Genomic DNA, 19,582 nt, shown 5'->3' on the forward strand with positions numbered 1-19,582 from the left:
AGAGGTTGAGGTTATAGAAGGAATTGTAGGTGGAGAAATAGCTTCATACATAGGTCCTAGTTTTCTATCTATAATTGATTTCACTTAGTAGACTTTCAATCTAGCTCTTATTGAGCTAGAAACCAATTCTACAAAAGAATTAATAGATTCTGGATCCACTTTATTAGCCTTGATTTGAACTAGCTCACTAATACATATATGGTTGAGTGGCATAAGAAGACAGGGGAGGTGATGGCAACGATATTATTGGATTCAATTGCTAGCAATAAGAAGTCACAAACTATTTTGACTAGAGTTGGAGAACAACTAAACAATGGCAAGGTGGTAGTTAAAACCAAAGGAAATAAGATTAAGGATCTAGAAGATAAATTATCATTTTGTCATGTTTTCCAAAGGATGAAATTATCACCAAAAAATTGTTGGAAACCAAAGATAAGGAAATCAAATATTTCAAGTTGGCTTTGAAAACTCCTCATTATGAAATCATAAATTTAGTTGATACCTTTCAATGCATGAAAGAAGCAACAAAGAAGCTCTAAGAATTTCAAAGAACATGAAGTATGAAAAATTCTTAGTTAAGGGAATTAAAACAACAAATTTCCAATTAGGTTACAAAATTTGAAGAAAAATACAAGAAATATCTGAGAAAACTAGAAGAATATAAGACCATTGTTGACAAATCCCTCTAGCAGGATGCAACATGAAATGTTAATTCAGACAAATTAAACTTATTTGAGATTAAAATGATTGAACTTGACTGAAAAATAGAAAATTAAGAACAAGAGAAAAATCGACTCGAGTTGAAGTGGAATAGTGAGATGAAGAACAAAGATGAAGTTATTCAAGGTGTGAAGTCAGTGTTTTTTCCAAGGAAATATCTAGGGAGATCGACTTGAAGGGATCACAACCAACCAACTTATTAATAGACTCTAAGCTTGAGGGTGTGGAGGAGAATGGACCTCATGGCCTCCCATTAGCGAGGGGCTTTAGCGATGGGAACTTAACCAATTGATCTAACCCTCGATGCGATTATTGTTAAAAGCAAAGGATAGAGAAATACAATCTCTAAAGAAATATATACATAGAACATCACAATGGTAAGGGCCACACTTATTGAGGCTACAGACAATTTTTGGGATATGATAAATGGAAAAATCCTTAAGATAAGATTTTATGTGAATCTCCTCCTTCATTGTGAGATAGTGGTCATGGAAAATGCCAATATTGAAACAATGAACGTAAATCCTTTAGTGGAGGAAAGAGTAAAGGAGGTGGATTAGATAATCAATTGTTTAAATACACTATATGAGGAAAATATAAGCTCCTTCAGTTACCAAATAGAGATGAATATTGTATACTATGCGTCTTATTAGTAAAGAGAATAAGAAAGTTATAGAATAAATGAATAATGATATTTCCAAAGCTAGGAATATCATTTTGAGTTTAAGGAAGAGTGGGGTTATATCCAAAGGTTCAAAATCCCATCCCTCTAGGAAAATTCTCCTTGGCTAATAGCATAATAATAGTTTCAATATGCTCTAAAAAAGGCTCAAAAAGAACATGGATGTCTTCCTACTATTGATGACAAGGTTGTTTTTGGATAGTTGTTTGAAAACTCCCTCTTCAAAGAATTTAATGTATTGTCCTTCTTCGACAAGATGATTCAATAGCTGCCCTCTTCCCCTTACAAGCTCTAATATCAACTAAGCATGACCAATTTGAGATTTAAGAAGGTACAAGTGGTATCTCCCGCTAAATGGGACAAATTTCTAAATTTAAAAAGGAGTGTCACTCAAAAGACTATCATTGCTCTATCTATAGAAGTTACTGAGGCAGTTACACCATTACAATTCGTGATTGAAGAAATTGACGAATTAGAGGATGAAGGGGAAAATTTCATAGTTTTTTTTAATCCAGAGAAGAAGAGTGTCCAAATTCCTTAAGTACCACTTGTTGATGTTGTGTCAAAGGGAAAGACCAAGGTTTTCAAACAATATTAAAAAAAATAAAAATTTGCAAGTAGTTTTTATTATTCAATTATGAAATGTAATTTTATAGTTAAAATATAGTTATCGAGAGAGTTATTGAATTTTATTTTATATAAGGACATGTGGTAGGCCTTTTTGGAGAGGTGAAACTTATGGTTGAATAGTTGCAATGCACACGCTGTGTTAACCAAATTATTATGACTTTTTGAATTTATCATATGCAATTTGATATATGGCTCTTTTGTCTTATTCATGTTTTGTTAATTTTATTTCATCATGTTTTGGTTTATGTCAATTATTTATGTGATTGACATGATCAATTGATAAAATGTTGCAATATTACTTGATTAATTTTATTTTAGATACATGTTATCTAAAGTATTTGGGTTAGGATATTTAATTGATTTGTTGTAGTCGGAACATACCAATACACAATGTTGGATGGTTTTGTCACACTTTTCATGAGAAATACAATTATACATCAATAGTATGTGTTTTGATGTTTTATTTGTCTTATGTTTATTTTCTTTCTCCATATTGTAATGTATGTCATTTGTCAATTTATGTACATGTTTTTATCATTACATCTTTAAATTATACATTTGATTCATCAATCATATGTTTTATATCAGTTTCTTTCAGAGAGAGAGAGGGAGAGAGAGGACCATTGTTTTATAATGCTCTGGATTTTTCTTTTTTTCCAGCAGAATCCTCTGATAGATCCCTTTCCACTACTATTCATGTCACGGTCTTCGACAAAAATCCTACAAATATGACATGTTCCTCCCACATTAATTGACTCTAATGTGGATATCAAACTCATGGACTTCTATGACAATCCTCTACACCCACTGATAATTTTTACTTAGGTCGAATCTGATATGGCCCATCCTCACATATCTATTTCGATAGACCCTTCTATTTATAAAACTTTGTTGCATATCTCCTTCAACAAAGTTCCTATCTAATGGTTGGATCTCTTATCGAGATCCTAAATTTGACCGACATGTATTTTTTCAACTTCATTGATTTCTTCCCCACATCACAGGGAGTATCTTGAAACTTATATTCACCTCCCATTATATGATGCTCCTGTTATAGCTCCAAATCTCACTCTTATGGTTTGTGATGCTGCACTTATGGCCTAGGGCAACCCCTCCTTCCAGACCTGGTCCAAAAATTTAAAAAACAGTGTTTTATTCCCTATACGCGACTTTGCCCTGTGTTAAACGCGTGTACACGCGGGTCTGTCATACCCAAACCGCGTGTATCTATTAAAACACTTAAAAAAATATAATTTCCTCTTTTTCGGGCTGTGATCGCGGGTTTACCTGCTGGATCACCTGTTAGTGCCCGTGGCCCAACTGTTCCCAACCAACTCCTAACTAAAAAACTACTTTGGAGAGGGTATAAAAAGACATCAAAGGGAAGGCCAAGGGGAGAGAGAAAGGAGAGCAAGATTATTATGCTGAGATTTTTCCCTTAGACCAGGTCTGAAGTCCTTGGTGCATTCTGCACTTCCCCCATTTTGCATAGGAAACCCTTGTTTCCATGTGTATTGGTGATCATTCATCCTTGACATCATCATTGAGTAAGACTTGGAAGGAGCTCTTGTTGGAGGCTTGAGGCTGGAACGAATCCGGGAGGAAGCTTGCTTGGAGCCTGCTGAAGGTGTTCAGGTGATATCTTTCCGATATATGTACTTTATTTGCCTTTATATATAAAGAAACACGTCTTTGTTCCCGAATAATCTTTCTTTATGCTTATGAGATTCTTGTGTTGAATTCTTATGAAAGTGGTTACTTAAAGATTTTTTATAACTAACTTTATAGCATAAAGATGATTTATATATAAACTTCTATACATGTACTGTTGTGTTCTTTGATTTGTTTGTCTTGCAGGTCAAAGAAAGAAGAAGGGAACTCCAAGAAGGGTTTGCACCCTAACGGTCTTCTCAAACGTAGGACCTTAGGTATGTACCCTAAACATTAGAATTTGCTTAAAAGTAAAAAAGATGGCTGTGTGTGTGTGTTTCTTTGAATAAGCAATTTTCAGTCTGGTAGAGTCTTAGCCCAAAGGACCCTAGGGGTACTTTCCCTTCAACCAGAATTGGCGACTCCGCTGGGGACAACACTCTTGTTGTTCCTAGTTTGGGTAGTCCTCAAGCCAATCAAGGCTCAGTCCCTCTGTTTGTTGGTTCTGACTGTCTAATATTTTCTTGAACTCCAAGCTTTTCCAGTTTTTCAGTTTGTGTTTTTTTATTTTTCTTGAAAGACTTCAGATACGCACTTTTTCTGGATTACAGAAGTGTATATACGCAAGTTGCACTAAGTAAACCCGCGTATACGCAGGTTTCCTTAGTTACAGTCGCGTATACACGCATTCTGCAAATAATTGCAGGCGCGTATATCACATAATTTTCAAGATTTATAATTTTTCTTTTGCTGAATGTTTATCTGGTGGTTTGGGTCAGTTTAAAACAGTCAATTTCCAATGACAGTTCTCTGTTTAACAGGGGGCATCTTGTTTCGAACTCTCTCTAGTTATAAGGAGTGCTAGTCTCGTTTTTCGTTGATTGCAAGCGTCATTGATTTTTGACACACAAGATTTCTGTTTAAGAATCTTGATTGCTCTGTTTCGGCAGAGTGGGAAGATTGTCTTCAAATCTTTGTGTCCATTTTGTTTTCATGACATTTGTGTTTGCTTAACGAAATCATTTTTATGACCATTTACTCCTTTGTTTCGGGAAATTTGTTTGTTACCAGTTTCTTGAAACTTGTCTTTTGATATTTTAGACTTTCATTGCTGCTTTTGATTGTCAAAAGCGTTTTCGAACACATTTTATTTTTGTTGAGTTTTCATCATTTGAAAGGTGTCAATTCACAAAAGTGTTTGGTGGCTTGTTTATCAATCATTAGTGTCAGTATTTTTGAGAGTTTTCCTTTGAAAAAGACTTTTTGGTTTGATTGAAAGAAAATCTTTTGAAAGCTTTTGAGTTTCGCTTTCTTAAACTTGCTTCTCATTTGATTTCCTTTTTTGCGAAGTGAAAGTGCTTTGTTTTTATCTTAAAACTTGTTTTTATTGTTTGGACGAAATGATTAGTAACAAATCATCTTCTATCTAAGCATTTCAGTGGCAAGACAAAATTTGGTAAAGCAGCAACTTTCCTTCTTTGTTTTTAGAGTAGTCTTTGAATCGTGCATCCACATTTAGTTCTTGCATTAGGGTAAGATTTGCATCTCTTTTTAGGCATATTTAGTTTTGTTAGTTTTTGTGAGTGTGGAGTCTGAAAAGAAAAAGGAAAAAATTTGTTTATATTACAAGTGTCTCTGAACCTCATAGAAATTGCTATTCATCGAAAACAAAAGTGCATATGCATGTAGCTAAGTTTTATTAATTTCTTTTGCGTCCATAAAAACACCACAAGTTTCACCTCCATTACCTTTGACTTAAAGAACAGCCTAATAAAATCAAGCGCTTAATTAAAATCCACTAGAACTTTTTGTTTTAGTTATTACACCAACAAGTTTAGGATTTTAGGGCCTTGGATTAGGCGAGTGGAGAGTTAACTCTCCAAGGCCACACAAAACGTCAAACATAAGAGTCTGATTAAAGAGAGTAAATCCAATAGCGTTAGGAAGACCAGGAAAGCTCCGGATCTGGGAGTTAAGCACGAGGGTCTGTGAAGACAGGGAAGAGAGATACCCCCTCTCCTACTTGTCCGAACTTACCTCACGACTGTTCCGCCTGGCTTCTGCGACGAGTTGGTACCTATAGTTGCCTCTCCTAGGGATCTGCATAGGTGGCTGCGGAGGGGAATCCCGTGGCACCTAAGGTCGACGTTGTATCACTCTCGACAGTACTTCCGGAGGGCACCCTTGCGAAGCTTGGGGGCTTGCACCGGCGCAGGCTGTTGTTAGGAGGTCAGCGTAACTTCCTCTGATACCTTCGCTGATAGGACTGGGCCCTCATCATCCCAGACTATCCTCGGAAGGCCCTTTGATTCACTTTCTCGTATTTTGGTGTCCGGTCTCAATCACCCGGAGCGGAAATACTTGAAAGTTGTTTGACTGGCTGTATCTTTAGGAACTTTATACTGTGTGCTCTGTGCTCCTAGTCGGCTTAGCTTTTAATTTTTTGAGTCTTTAGTTAGATCTTAACAAAAAATTCAAAGTGGCTAACCGGTCTCCAAGACGGTCTCGAAGACTTCGTGGTCTCTCGCCACCTAGTTTAGAGCCTTCTCCTAGAAGGCGCAGAGGGAATACTACCGGTGGGGTCCGTCCCACGCCGGTTGACGCATCGGGGATTGATCCTCCTCTCGGGGATATTAGCGGCCAAGCAAGGCCTGGTACTTTTGAACAAGAGAGGGACACTCCAGTCTTTTCTCAAGTTCGCTTTCAAGCGGAGAATAACGTAGAGGTAGAAGAACTTTCAGAATCATTAGTGATTCCAAATTCTCCACTACCATCTAGTTATCCAGACGTATTGCAATACGTTGGGCCTCCATTATATAGACTAGCGAGTCCAGGTTACGCTACGCGCTTACCATTTATAATCACTACTGGAAGCATGGCTTCCACGAGCGCTGCGACTATGCAAACCCCAACATCGGTGCAAGGGGGAGGAACCATTTCCATCCCCTCCGCTTCCTTGTTCGGATCGTTTGCTAGCACATCTTTGGTTGGGTCTACCTCCATTCCGTCCACGAGTGGAAATGCCCAAACCAATGCTTTTAGTACTGGTTCCTTCCTTTTTGGCACCCAATCATAGGGTATTCCGTCAGTTCCATTCAGGGCCGCTACGTCCATGATGGGCGGATCGGCTTCATTTCAGGGTTTTCCTTTTGGAAGTGGTCATATCCCACATTCCAACCCAACGGTAGGATCCATGCCTTTTTCTTCAATAGGACAAAGCAGCAATCCTTTCCAAGGTTGGAATAACCCTGGGGTTAGTAACGCAGGAACTGCGAATCCATTCATTGGCCAACAAGGAAGTAGGCCGTATTCCACGGTTAGCATGTTTCAAAGTATTCCTCCCCTCGCTTCGGCTTGGAACCCATATCAGGGGTTATCGATTCCTTACAATTCTTTAGGAGGAAACTTTGCAGGCTATGGAGCTTATACGGCAGGAGTTGGTCAAACTCCGAATTTTGCTGGACCACAAGGCTTGCCTTTTGGTTCAGCTGGTTCTATTGGTCACTTAGGGCAGCCTGGTGCCTCCCAAATCCCAGGACAATCTTTTCAGAACTTTGGGAGTTCTGCCCAGTCTGGGTGGAATCCCCTAGGTCCTCCTAGGCTTCCATTTCTGGCAAAGTTAAACTTGCCAGATCTCACTAAGCTAACGAACGACCCTATCAGATACAATCCGGCCTGGCCTCCGGTCCCAACCAAACTCCCTTCAGACATCCCAAAATTCGAAGGGAAGAGTGGTGAAGATCCGGGCGATCATGTAACCACATTCCATTTGTGGTGCTCATCTAACTCCCTCATCGAAGATTCGGTTAGGTTGAGACTTTTTCAGCGCACCTTGACTGGTAATGCGGCTAAATGGTACATAGAGTTGCCAGGGGGCAGCTTTACATCGTTCGCTGACTTAGCCAATATCTTCTTGAATCACTTCCAGTTGCCTGTCGGCTATGATGCCGGAACTGAACTTCTGGCTACCTTTCGTCAGGATAAGGCAACCCACATTTCTGATCACATACAGGAATGGAGACGGAGAAAAAGGCTCATTAAAGCTGAAATCCCTCCGGAGTACCGTCTAGAGTGGTTTTTGAAGTCTTTGCAACCTGAGATCTCCAAGGATGTCTCCATGTCTGGGGTCTATTCTGAGGAGCAAGCCATTTTCAGGGCCCAGCAATTAGAACTGATCTACTCTCAGTCTGGGATCCTCCAAAAGTACTTGCCAGATGCTCCTGGATCTAAGGTTGATTTAGCTAAGCCAAAGCCAGGTCCTCACGCGGATGGTATCGTGGGGTCAGTAGACTCGACTACAGTGAACTTGTTGAATCAATTGCAGCAGTTGTCATTACAAACTGCTCCTAACAACCAAGTCACAATGTCTAATCCTCAAGCTTCCCAAAATTCTTCCATTAATGCCGTCCAATCCAATAACCCCAAAGGAAATCAAAATTCCGATGGAAAAAAGAAAGGACGTGGTAAGAAGAAGAATCAGGATGGGAATCCCGATGCAAATAAATCCGGCAACAACGCTGGTGGTGGTGGAAATGAGTCGAGAAAGAAAGTTAAGTTTCCTTGCAAGTTATGCAAAGGAGACCATCTAACTCATCTCTGCCCTAGAATTGAAGACGCTCAGCGCTTGTTAGGACACAAGGGACTTCTAGTTCGCAAGCTGTGTTAACTAACTCGTTTCCCCAAGGGCAGCAACTTCTTGCTGGCGCAAGTTCGAACCCTGGTACCTCCGCAGGGGGCAACCAGGAAGGGGACAAGTCTTCAAATGTATTCATGATGGGTGCTCACGCTAATGTGGCCACACGGTCACGCGATTATAGTGAAGGTGAAAATTCTAAGGGTAAATCAGTTCCCGAAACTAACAACCCACTTCATATTGAGCGACCTTCTGTTGAGACTATAGCTCGGGTGCCGAAAGGTTCAGCTAAACGCGCGACTATCAACCCTAATATTAGGGCAGCCCAGAATTACTCCATTGTCGAGGATCTGGCTCAGAGTCCATGTGCTATGTCCGCGTTAGAGGTTCTCCAGACATGTCCTACTCAACGAAGTGCCTTGCTATCGGCAATGGGGGCAGTAGATCCAAGTAATTCCTTAGCTCTCTCTTTTGATATGAGTAATGTCAAAAAGAGACTTCCTCATCACATGGCTTTCCAGATAAAGTCTACCTACCAGAAAACGAATATTTTCCGGACGGTTGTAGATGAGGGAGCTTCCACGTGTGTCATGTCTATGTCATGCTGGAAGGCCATTGGATCACCGTCGGTTGTTCCTTCACCTACCCTATTGACAACATTTGATGGTCACTCTCATAGGCCATACGGGATTATCCCGGCCTTTCCTATATGTGTTGGAGGAAAGGTCGTTAATATTGAAGTAGAGGTCATAGACGCTAACCTGGATTATAATCTCCTATTAGGAAGGAACTGGGTATACGAGATGGATGCCGTTGTTTCGACTCTGTTTCGTGTCATTTGCTTTCCTCATGAGGGGAAAATCGTTAAGGTTGACCAATTGGACTATTGTCCAGCTGATCCTCAAGCAAACTCTGACTCTACCATTCCTTTAGTGGGTAACCCCCGTCCGCCTATTGAGAGTCTAGGAGTCGGGATGTACTCTTCATTGATGGGTACGTTTAACCTTCCCCCTCCTACAGCTGGTATAGATACAATTTCATCCTCCAGGGATCCTTTACGGAGAGAGTTTGTCCAAACTCTTTATTCTTCAAATCCTGGAACCTTAGCTTCATCTGCGACCACATCAGGTGACGACAAGGTGGGTGGAATAGAATCTCTTATATCTACAGTAGAACCTAGATGTGAATCTATCGATAACTCTGTAGATAACCATTCTACTATTTCCTCTGGGAAAGAAATAGATGGTGATGTGGCTCATTTTCGGACCCTTGATTCCACCTCTGCATCGGATTGCTCGGATATTGTTTTTCCATCGGATGAAGCGATATTCGAAGCAATGACGGCCGTAGATCGACCTTTGGAAGATTTACATCGTCGGTTATACTTTCATTCCCCTGTGCATGAAGTAGAATCTCGGTCCTCCAGTTCGACTAGTGATGTTTGTACGGTCCCTTTGGCTCCGACACATTTATTTGCCGAAGAGAGTATATTGATTGGTTCGATCGTCGTACCTATAAACATCCCTAGGAGTCAGTTGGCGGAGCCCCCTGATGGGCTCTACCTCAGGAAGTGCTTTGCTTAGCTTTGGCCAGGCAATGGCTTCTTTGTATTTTATGTATATATTTATACATATATTGTTGAGCGTTTTCTGATATCAGTACTTTTTGGTCTGCTTTGGAAGGTGTTGATGGATGATTTGGTTTATTTTGGATTCGCCGATGGTGCTAGTCGGCACACTCGGAATCTTGCTTCCGCAGCTTGGGTACTTTATTACCCAACTGGTCAGTTGATGACATCGAGAGGCGTGTGTATCGGTCCTGCTTCAAACAATATGGCCGAGTATACAGCTGTTATCAATTTACTATCCGAGGCAATCTCTTATGGGATCGACTCGTTGGTAGTGTATCTTGATTCTCAATTGATAGTGTCTCAGTTAAATAACATTTATCGGGTTAGAGATCCATCATTATATCGCCAATATTTAAGGGTGAGGTTGTTGCAAAGATCATTTACTTACATTAATTATTTGCACATTCCAAGATCTCAAAATTGGTTAGCTGATTCTATTGCTAATCAAGCATTAGACTGGCATATCAATCATTCATCATCATAAAATCATGCATCAAAAAGTCAAACTGTATATATATATATATATCGCAAAGCGTCTCGAGTGTACATATGTGTGTCCAAAATATACAAAATTGGGACTCAAATGCCCATAATCATGTCAGGCATATCTAATGCCTCGGCTCTGGATGAGCAGCTAAATAACTAACTATAGCATTGGCCACGCGCCGAAAAACGCGAACCCAGTCACGTGGCATCCCAACCACATGACGCTGCATATCTGGAGGAAGGTCCTCTATCTCAGCCATCGGTACTTGGTAGCTCAATCTCGCCAAGTGTCGCTGGACGTTGTTGAGGGTCCTTTCCGCATTCGCAGCCTCCTCTTCGGCTCCTCGGCCACGCCGTCCATGACGTGGGAATCCATCTGGTCGCACGGGCCCAATGTCTGGAACATGATCATCATATCAGTCATTTGAATCTCATCAAAAAAAAATATATATTTTTCAAAGTTCATCATTATACTTGAAAAATCCTAAAAATCATAAAAATAAAAAAAAATAAAAATCTTACCGATCTCGCCCCATGCTGCATCTGGTGGCAACACTAGGTCAGGATCTCCTCAGAAATCCAGTCCAGCATATGGGTAGTCATCTATGGCGATGATCTATTGCTCCCACCAAGCAAAAAAGTCGTCGTCGAATGCATTCTTGGGCACTTCCCCACCCCCCAGACGTTTCATCAAGTCAGCCCACCGGCCCATACGTGGATCACGTGGACTACTGATGGGAACTGCTACCCTGGGGCGGAGTGCAGGAACCTTCTCGAAGAAAAAAGTGCATAAAATGGTTCCGTACCCAAAGTTCTTGGTCTGTCCCCTCCTGATAGAAGCAAGCTGCTCCTTCATGTTGGCAAGTAGAGGAGTACACCAGTCAAACACCGTGGTGAGACAGTCCACTGCTACGCTCATGTTTACCCGTGATGCCTGATGTAGCGAAGATGATCCGTTCACTCGAGCTATGGTGAACAAGATTATCCGCAGTGACAAACTCGCCACGTGTGGGATCGAGATCTGACTCCCGACCTTCCGATGACCTGGGCAGTAAAGTTGTACATAGTCGTCTACACTGAGACTATTCCGGGTCCTGCCCCGGGAGTGTACTACCTCTCCCCTTCGGGAAAGGCCCGTGATGAAATATATATCTTCCACTTCTATCCTGAGTGGCATCTGATCAATCATAAAAGCCTCTTCCTCGACATCCCAATAATCAATAAGTCTCTCGAGCAGATGCACATTTGCTTTCATATTCGGCAACTTGAAGAATTTTAACAATCCGCATCCCCGTAAGGCATCTAATGCCTCATCATTGTCCATGACTTCATTATCTACAGCTGAGTGCTCTCTTTCACGCCATGTGAGAGTCATCCTGGAAGAAAAAATCATTTTCATCCATTAGTTTTATGTATAAAAATTTTTCGCTGCGCACACGCGGTTTACCCTATACACAGTCGCGTGTAGGGCCGTCGTATACGCGATTTATATACATCCAACCCGCGTGTACGCCGCAGAACGATTTTTTGCAAAAATCTAACGGTGAAACACTAATTAAACTTCCTAAAAATTATCACAATTGATTGCAAGACAAGTTTAGTGCTTACCTGGAAGTTTTCGGCAAGTTTGAACGGTTGAATAAGTCACGGGGAAAGTTTGCTCCTTTTGCTCCACAATTTGCTCTCCAAGTCAAACGGTGAAAATGGTAAGTCCAAAATTTCTTTTTATAAGTTTTGAAAATCCAAAATTTTTTCAAAATTTTATTTTGTTTGGTTTCATGTCACTTTTAACTTGGGAGCTTGGAATGTCGAGATTGAGTTGTTTTTCAGGACATTTTGGACATTTTTCGTCGGTTCGAGACGGTTCCATGACTGCTGACCCGTCATGGCAAGTATCGTGTTCTCACTGGCATATAGGTTAGGGACACCATTTTTCCGTTGCATTATGCATACTAGCCTCCATTTGACCGATACATCTGCCGTAGGGTCGACCCCATCATGTTATGGTTCGCAAGCCATTTTCACTCGCCGATTCTTTAAATCATGACATGATGGTAGAGCCATCCTTTTACATGGGCATCCTAGTTAGCACCTCACTGACATTTGTTGCCCATGCTGCTTCGTTTTGAGTAGGCTCGGGAGTCCTCTGTAGTCCCGCCATGACTTATGCGTTGAAGACTCATTCTTTTTTGCTTCTTCGCTTCGTTCTGGCCTTATACCCTAGAGGCTCCTATGTGTGTTGAGTTGTACTTCTGCATTGCATGTTGACCATTTGCACCTTTTGGCCTATAGCCGGCTTCACTTGGACTCGTGTTAAGCCCACTTTTGACCATGACGTCTGCAAAAATCAACCTTGCATACCCTTGACCTCTGCAGCTTGACATACCCAGACCCGTGGAAGGGACATACCTCTGAGTGTCACTGACCAGTTTTTCACCTCCCTGCATTGAGCATAGGAACGTTCCTTTCCCAGGAACTAGATCATCTGTTTCACCGACACTCGTTCTTTCCACTGTACCATAGCATTCTTTTATTCTTTTTCCGGCTTATCAGAAAAAGACAAAAAAATTAAATATTCCAAAAAGAGCGGGAATAGGGACATTATTTCCATTTATTGTTGGCAGCTAGAGTCAGTCGTGTCGCCCTTGAACAAAGCACTCAAAACAAAGTCTCCTCCGCATGGGTGGGATTTAGTTTGACTTAGGTAAGCCATAACCTTGTTATCGAGTCAGTTCTCCCCCGATTGGTTATCTCTTCCAATCATATGGAGGGTTCGTTCGTGCCTCCTGCATGACGAACTTATACAGATTCATTATATGCTACCACATAGTCACATTGAGTCGTGCTTTTGTTCAAGGGAAGTTAGCCTGAGTCGGCCTTTCTGCGGTGTCTCTTGACTCATTTTTTCAGTTGGCCATCCCTGGTTGTCAGTGTCATGTCTATTATCACATCAGTTATATTGGTCCTTCACTCGTGCCGGTTTGAGAAGGTCCCCATTGACTTCTTGCTGGCGGGTCTTGTCCTTATCGACGACGACACATTGCTCTGAGGGCAGACCTAGAGACCGCACCCTGGCCCTATTTTCATTATTGATAGGTCACCTTGTGCTCAGCATCGATCAGTATCATGGGTCTTTGACTGAGTGGTTTCCCTTGTGTTCGACATCAGCATACATTATCACACATTGGGATTCGTGCAGTACCTTGGTTTCCATTTGACCCTATTGGTGGATACCTCGCCTCTGTGTCAGCTTTCATTATTGGTTGGTTCAGAGGGTTTCTGTCGTGCGCTAGCCACATCTTGTGTACGCCGGAAACGTACTTCGGTTGGGTTACTACATCTTTTTCGTCTGATTCCTTCCACATTATTGGCCTACGGGTTACACTCGCGCTAGATTGATGGAGGATGCCTTAATGCCTTCCTTCTAGCGGATCTTTCCCTATCGACTCCGACTCATTGCTCTGGGGCAAAGATCTAGAGTCTATTTGGCAGTACCTTGGGGTTTGCAGTCATTAGTGGCAGATTCCTCGCTATCGACAGTGGGAAACCATCATTGTCTCCTGATTGATAGATTCTTACAGGTGTTCGACTTCAGCTCATCTATTCACACTTGTTAGATTGTACTGGGTACCTTGACGCTCATTATCATTATCGGTGAGTAGTCTCGCGTTTGTTAATGGTATACATCAATGACCGGTAATCAAACGATTTCTCACATGGTCGACTTCAGATCATTTATTCCCATGGTGTAGAAATGTACCACGGCGGTCGGTGAAGACCTCAGGTTGTATCAGCATTCATTGGTTCACTTGACAGTTGCTCCTGTTGCTGCTAGTTGATACCACTCCACCTTATATGTTGCAGTCAGTCATAGCGACATTCTATATGCTGGCACCTGAGTTTGCAGTGTAGTACCATCCTATTCCATCATGTTCAGTTGGTACCTTATGGGATTAGTATTTGATTTCAGTGATCCGTTGCATCTTTCAGCATCATTGACAGTTTTATATGTGATATTCAGACATGTACTTACTCATTATGATCAGATGATCCATTATGTATTTTACAGTCATTTATACTTGTATACTTAGTGGATCCGCTTGTACTTGATATGCGGACATGCTTTACTTTTCCTGAGCATGGGTATGCCCGCCTCAGACAGTGTTTCTTTCTGATCTCCTTTCGGTGGCTTGGCAGGCTGAATTCTGGTGAAGTCCTCCTCGGTTTTTCGGCAGAGTTCCTTTCCTTGTACTTACTTAATATATTTCGGCCATCATGTTCCCCTTCTGACCTCATACATTAGGGGGCATCTGTTATAGCTCCAAATCTCACTCTTATGGTTTGTGATGCTGCACTTATGGCCTAGGGCAACCCCTCCTTCCAGACCTGGTCCAAAAATTTAAAAAACAGTGTTTTATTCCCTATACGCGACTTTGCCCTGTGTTAAGCGCGTGTACACGCGGGTCTGTCATACCCAAACCGCGTGTATCTATTAAAACACTTAAAAAAATATAATTTCCTCTTTTTCGGGCGGTGATCGTGGGTTTACCTGCTGGATCACCTGTTAGTGCCCGTGGCCCAACTGTTCCCAACCAACTCCTAACTAAAAAACTACTTTGGAGAGGGTATAAAAAGACATCAAAGGGAAGGCCAAGGGGAGAGAGAAAGGAGAGCAAGATTATTATGCTGAGATTTTTCCCTTAGACCAGGTCTGAAGTCCTTGGTGCATTCTGCACTTCCCCCATTTTGCATAGGAAACCCTTGTTTCCATGTGTATTGGTGATCATTCATCCTTGACATCATCATTGAGTAAGACTTGGAAGGAGCTCTTGTTGGAGGCTTGAGGCTGGAACGAATCCGGGAGGAAGCTTGCTTGGAGCCTGCTGAAGGTGTTCAGGTGATATCTTTCCGATATATGTACTTTATTTGCCTTTATATATAAAGAAACACGTCTTTGTTCCCGAATAATCTTTCTTTATGCTTATGAGATTCTTGTGTTGAATTCTTATGAAAGTGGTTACTTAAAGATTTTTTATAACTAACTTTATAGCATAAAGATGATTTATATATAAACTTCTATACATGTACTGTTGTGTTCTTTGATTTGTTTGTCTTGCAGGTCAAAGAAAGAAGAAGGGAACTCCAAGAAGGGTTTGCACCCTAACGGTCTTCTCGAACGTAGGACCTTAGGTATGTACCCTAAACATTAGAATTTGCTTAAAAGTAAAAAAGATGGCTGTGTGTGTGTGTTTCTTTGAATAAGCAATTTTCAGTCTGGTAGAGTCTTAGCCCAAAGGACCAGCTCCCCCTTCATAATTTGGCACTCTCACTCATATTGCAATTTCAACATCTTCTTACTCTCTATGCTAGTCTAAGCCACACCCATATAGAAATTAAATCAAATCATGGCCCTCTTACATCTCCATGGAAGTCAAGAAGGACATAAATTTGGAGGGAATTCTACAATATTTTGGAAAGAATATTATTTATAGGTTTAGTGGGAAAGATCCCTCAGTAAAGGTTCTCGTGAGTTGGATGGAGCTCCAGTGGAAACACATCCTTGGCTACTTCCCCACTTATCACCTCCTAGTCAAATAATGGATAGATTTTTTCTTTAATGCAGAAGATTAGTGTGAAAGTTTTTGTCTCACAAATGGAATTGAGGGCCATCAAGCCTATTTTTGAACTAGTGGACCATAGAGTTCGATCCCTATAGAGAATATATCTCACAATAAAAATTATGGGTGATTCTCTTAGATATCCTTATTGTTTTCTGGTTCAAAAAGATACTGGAAGCCACCAGGGAAAAATGGAGTATTTTGTAGCTAGAAGTTTATTGGGATATTGGATTAGATCATTATTGGTTATGGATGTAGTTTGAAGTTGATATGAGCGAGCACCTTTGGGGAGAAATACATCTCATTTTCAACTCCTTCTCTTAGACCCGAAGGATTTATTGTTGGCACCTTCTGCTTTGATGTTTCAAGTGTCACTCTGTAGGCCACCTCAGATATCAATTCCGAAGGTTTGGTTTGCTGCCGAAATTTGATATCAAAACAAGGAAGAAAAAAGTCAGATTGGCTCCATCATTTTCTAGAGAATAAGATATCCAAGAAACTAACCATAGAGGTGACAACCTAGCAATATATCCTCTAATTTAGATAAATCCATTCAAAGGGTCTTCCATCGTGTTGTTGTTGGGACAAAAACCCTCCAAAATTTAGCCTACACTTGAATTTTGGAGCCTACTGTGGATCTTGTGATTGTTTTTTCCATATTCACTTTAAGATTGATTGATGCTTTGTTAAGTATTCCACTACTTCTCAATTTTTAAGTGAGAAAGTCACCCGTTCATGCATTCTCAGTCCACAGTTAGTTCATGAGCACACTATTTTATGAAATCTTGAATAGGCATAACACAATTCCATCAAGATAGTGCCTATGCCATTTTCAACCTATATCGACAGTCAGTGTGCACTTTCATCAATAGTCTCTCACTTTTGGTTGTGATTGTTCTTCTATTTCTCTGAGTTTTTCCAATTGTCGCTTTTTTGCACCTTTGCTATCCCAAGTGTCGCTTTCATGTTTACAAATGTATCCTTTGATTATTATCACTTTAATAAGTGTCATTTTCATGATGTATTCATTATGGCATGTGTCACTTTCAATGTCATTCTCATTCTGCAAGTTTCATTTTCAGTTTCCTCTTGTTGTCGCAAGCATCGTCTTTTAGCATGCCAAATATCGCACATCGCACATACATAGTTTTGGTTTGTTTTAAGGGGTAAAATTGGTGTTAATGAGTTATTCTTACAATGAATACATGTATCAGAATCATTCCCAAAGCTTCAAGCACTATCACACAAGTGTCGTCACTATCATCACAAAGTGTAGCTTTAGTGTCACAGTTGGGGTAAGTCATTGCATCAAGGAAAGTATGGTGTTCATGTGTTCCATGTGATTTATGTTGTGTCATCAAGTATTCTAAGTGTGTGATCATGTTAAAGTCTTATCGTGGTTCAATTTGGCCTCACTGATCCCACCCTTAGAAAAATATGGAAAAATTCCCGACCGAGCAACCTCACATCATTCAGCCTTCCTGAACTACAGATTGTGTAGTCTCAGTCCTCAAGATTCTGCCTTCCCTTTTCGCACTTTGAAATGTGCAATCCCTGACTTCCAGAACTATGCAATGTATAGTCTCAGTGCTCAGTCCCAACCCTTAAGCTCCAGAACTATGAAATCCCTACCTTTAGTCAATCTCCTCTATGCACTGTGAAGTCTCAAGCATCAAGCCTCAACCTTGAACCTTTAAACTATGCAAATGTGTAATCCCTTGGCCTTTTTCCTTCTATAGCTGCACAGTGGGGAACCTCAAGGTTCAAGCCTCAAGCTTGACCCCTTGAGCCCCTCAAGTTCACAATTATCTTTCCATGTTCTTCCTAAACTACATATTGCACAAGCTTAAGGCTCAGTATTGGCCCTTGACCCCCTGAGCTGCCAAATTGTGCAATTCCTTGAGTCTGTCTCCTAGCCTACCACTCGGTTCCAGCTCAATCAATGGTTATCATGAAGAATGTTAGACTGGGGGTTTATCAAAATGAATTCATCTTGTCATGAGTGGATTTCATTTGCAGGTATTCTATCATGTTATGACAGGATGATGATGAAGGAGATGGAGAAGGAGACCTTGCCAGAAGACACCTTTGAATATGTGAAAAAAAATTGATCAATCAAGAGAGATAAAGCGACACTAGATTGTGACAATAATTGAAGATCAAGATCACATTGAAGACATGTTATCTTCAATCCATGTGGATGAGGAAGAAGAAGAGCATGTTCCATCTCTAAAGAATACATAAAGAAAGTGGTAGCAAAGAGTGGCTTGACATTACCATGTCATCAATGTCATGGCATGTCATGTGACGAGTCATCATGTGCCACATCATTTTATGGATTATGCACATTCAATATTGGACAAGTGTAATGTAAAGTGTAATTCCAAGAGTTATCCATGTAATGTGAAAAGTCATGTATAAATTTGAAAGGTCATAGAGAAGTCAATTAGGCATGAGGGTAGTCCAAGAGTCATAAGGGAGGTGAATGATCACCCGATTTGTTATATATACACCCTCATTGCTCATGTAAAGGAATTTTCACCTTTGCTCCTCCTACTAGGAATCAGAGAGGAAGATAATTCTTTTGGAGGAGAAAGTGGTTGCTCTAATGCTCCACTATTGAAGTTGGTGGTGTTCATTGTCTTGATGTGTCTTGGAACTTTTACTTAATTTCGAAGCTCGCTGAACCAGCATGCTTTCATGCGTATGTCGTAAATATTGTAAGACCATTCTTTGAATGTTTACAATGTATGTTTTTTTCATCTATACTAAGGAAATTGAACTATTGTGGTGTCTTTGGTGCTTATCTTGTTGAAGGTGTGTTGATTTTGTTTTAGCAATCATTGCTTCTATGTGAAATTGCTAGTTTTCCAGCAATTCATTCATATGTATATGCTCATGTCTCTTTAATAGGTTAGTGCTATTATTTGTCTTTTAAAGGCTCACTTTTCTCCCCCCTTTCAGTAGAAGAAAATTGATACATTATACAACTAAAAATTCAACAAGGAACACTCACTTGTTCATCTGAAGTACCTATGCATTAATCTCTTGTAACATTGTAGCCAAGGTAAATCTATGACAACATATGAAAGTCGGGCCTTATTTTTAGAAGTCCTCCCACACCAAATGATGTGAAATCTATTTAGGAATTTTCATTGGGGATACCCCCTTGGTTGACAAATTTCCAACACCATAAAATATGGCATTAGAAGGAGGGCCATATGACAAGTTGTTCTCGTTGATTCTATTTTGAATATCTTATCTTAAATGGCTCAACCCCAAATCATAATCCCAGTATTTTTCTCTAACCTATCCCCTGTCAAACTTTTCATCTCCATGAAATAACTTGACGAATTGTCGAAATTTAAGTTTGATACCGAGGGAAATACACCTATTATTGAGCATGCATCTCTTTTTCTTAAGTTCTGTGAACACTATGAAGTTGACTATGAATATGTGGCTTATATACTTTTCTACCTCACAATTGAAGGTCAAGTTATTTGATGGTGTCATGCCCTACCACTCGCTTCCAT

The sequence above is a fragment of the Pinus tabuliformis genome, chromosome Q (genome assembly GCF_031772625.1).
Source record: "Pinus tabuliformis cultivar Carrire ecotype Pingquan chromosome Q, CPIR1, whole genome shotgun sequence".
Taxonomy (NCBI): Eukaryota; Viridiplantae; Streptophyta; class Pinopsida; order Pinales; family Pinaceae; genus Pinus; species Pinus tabuliformis.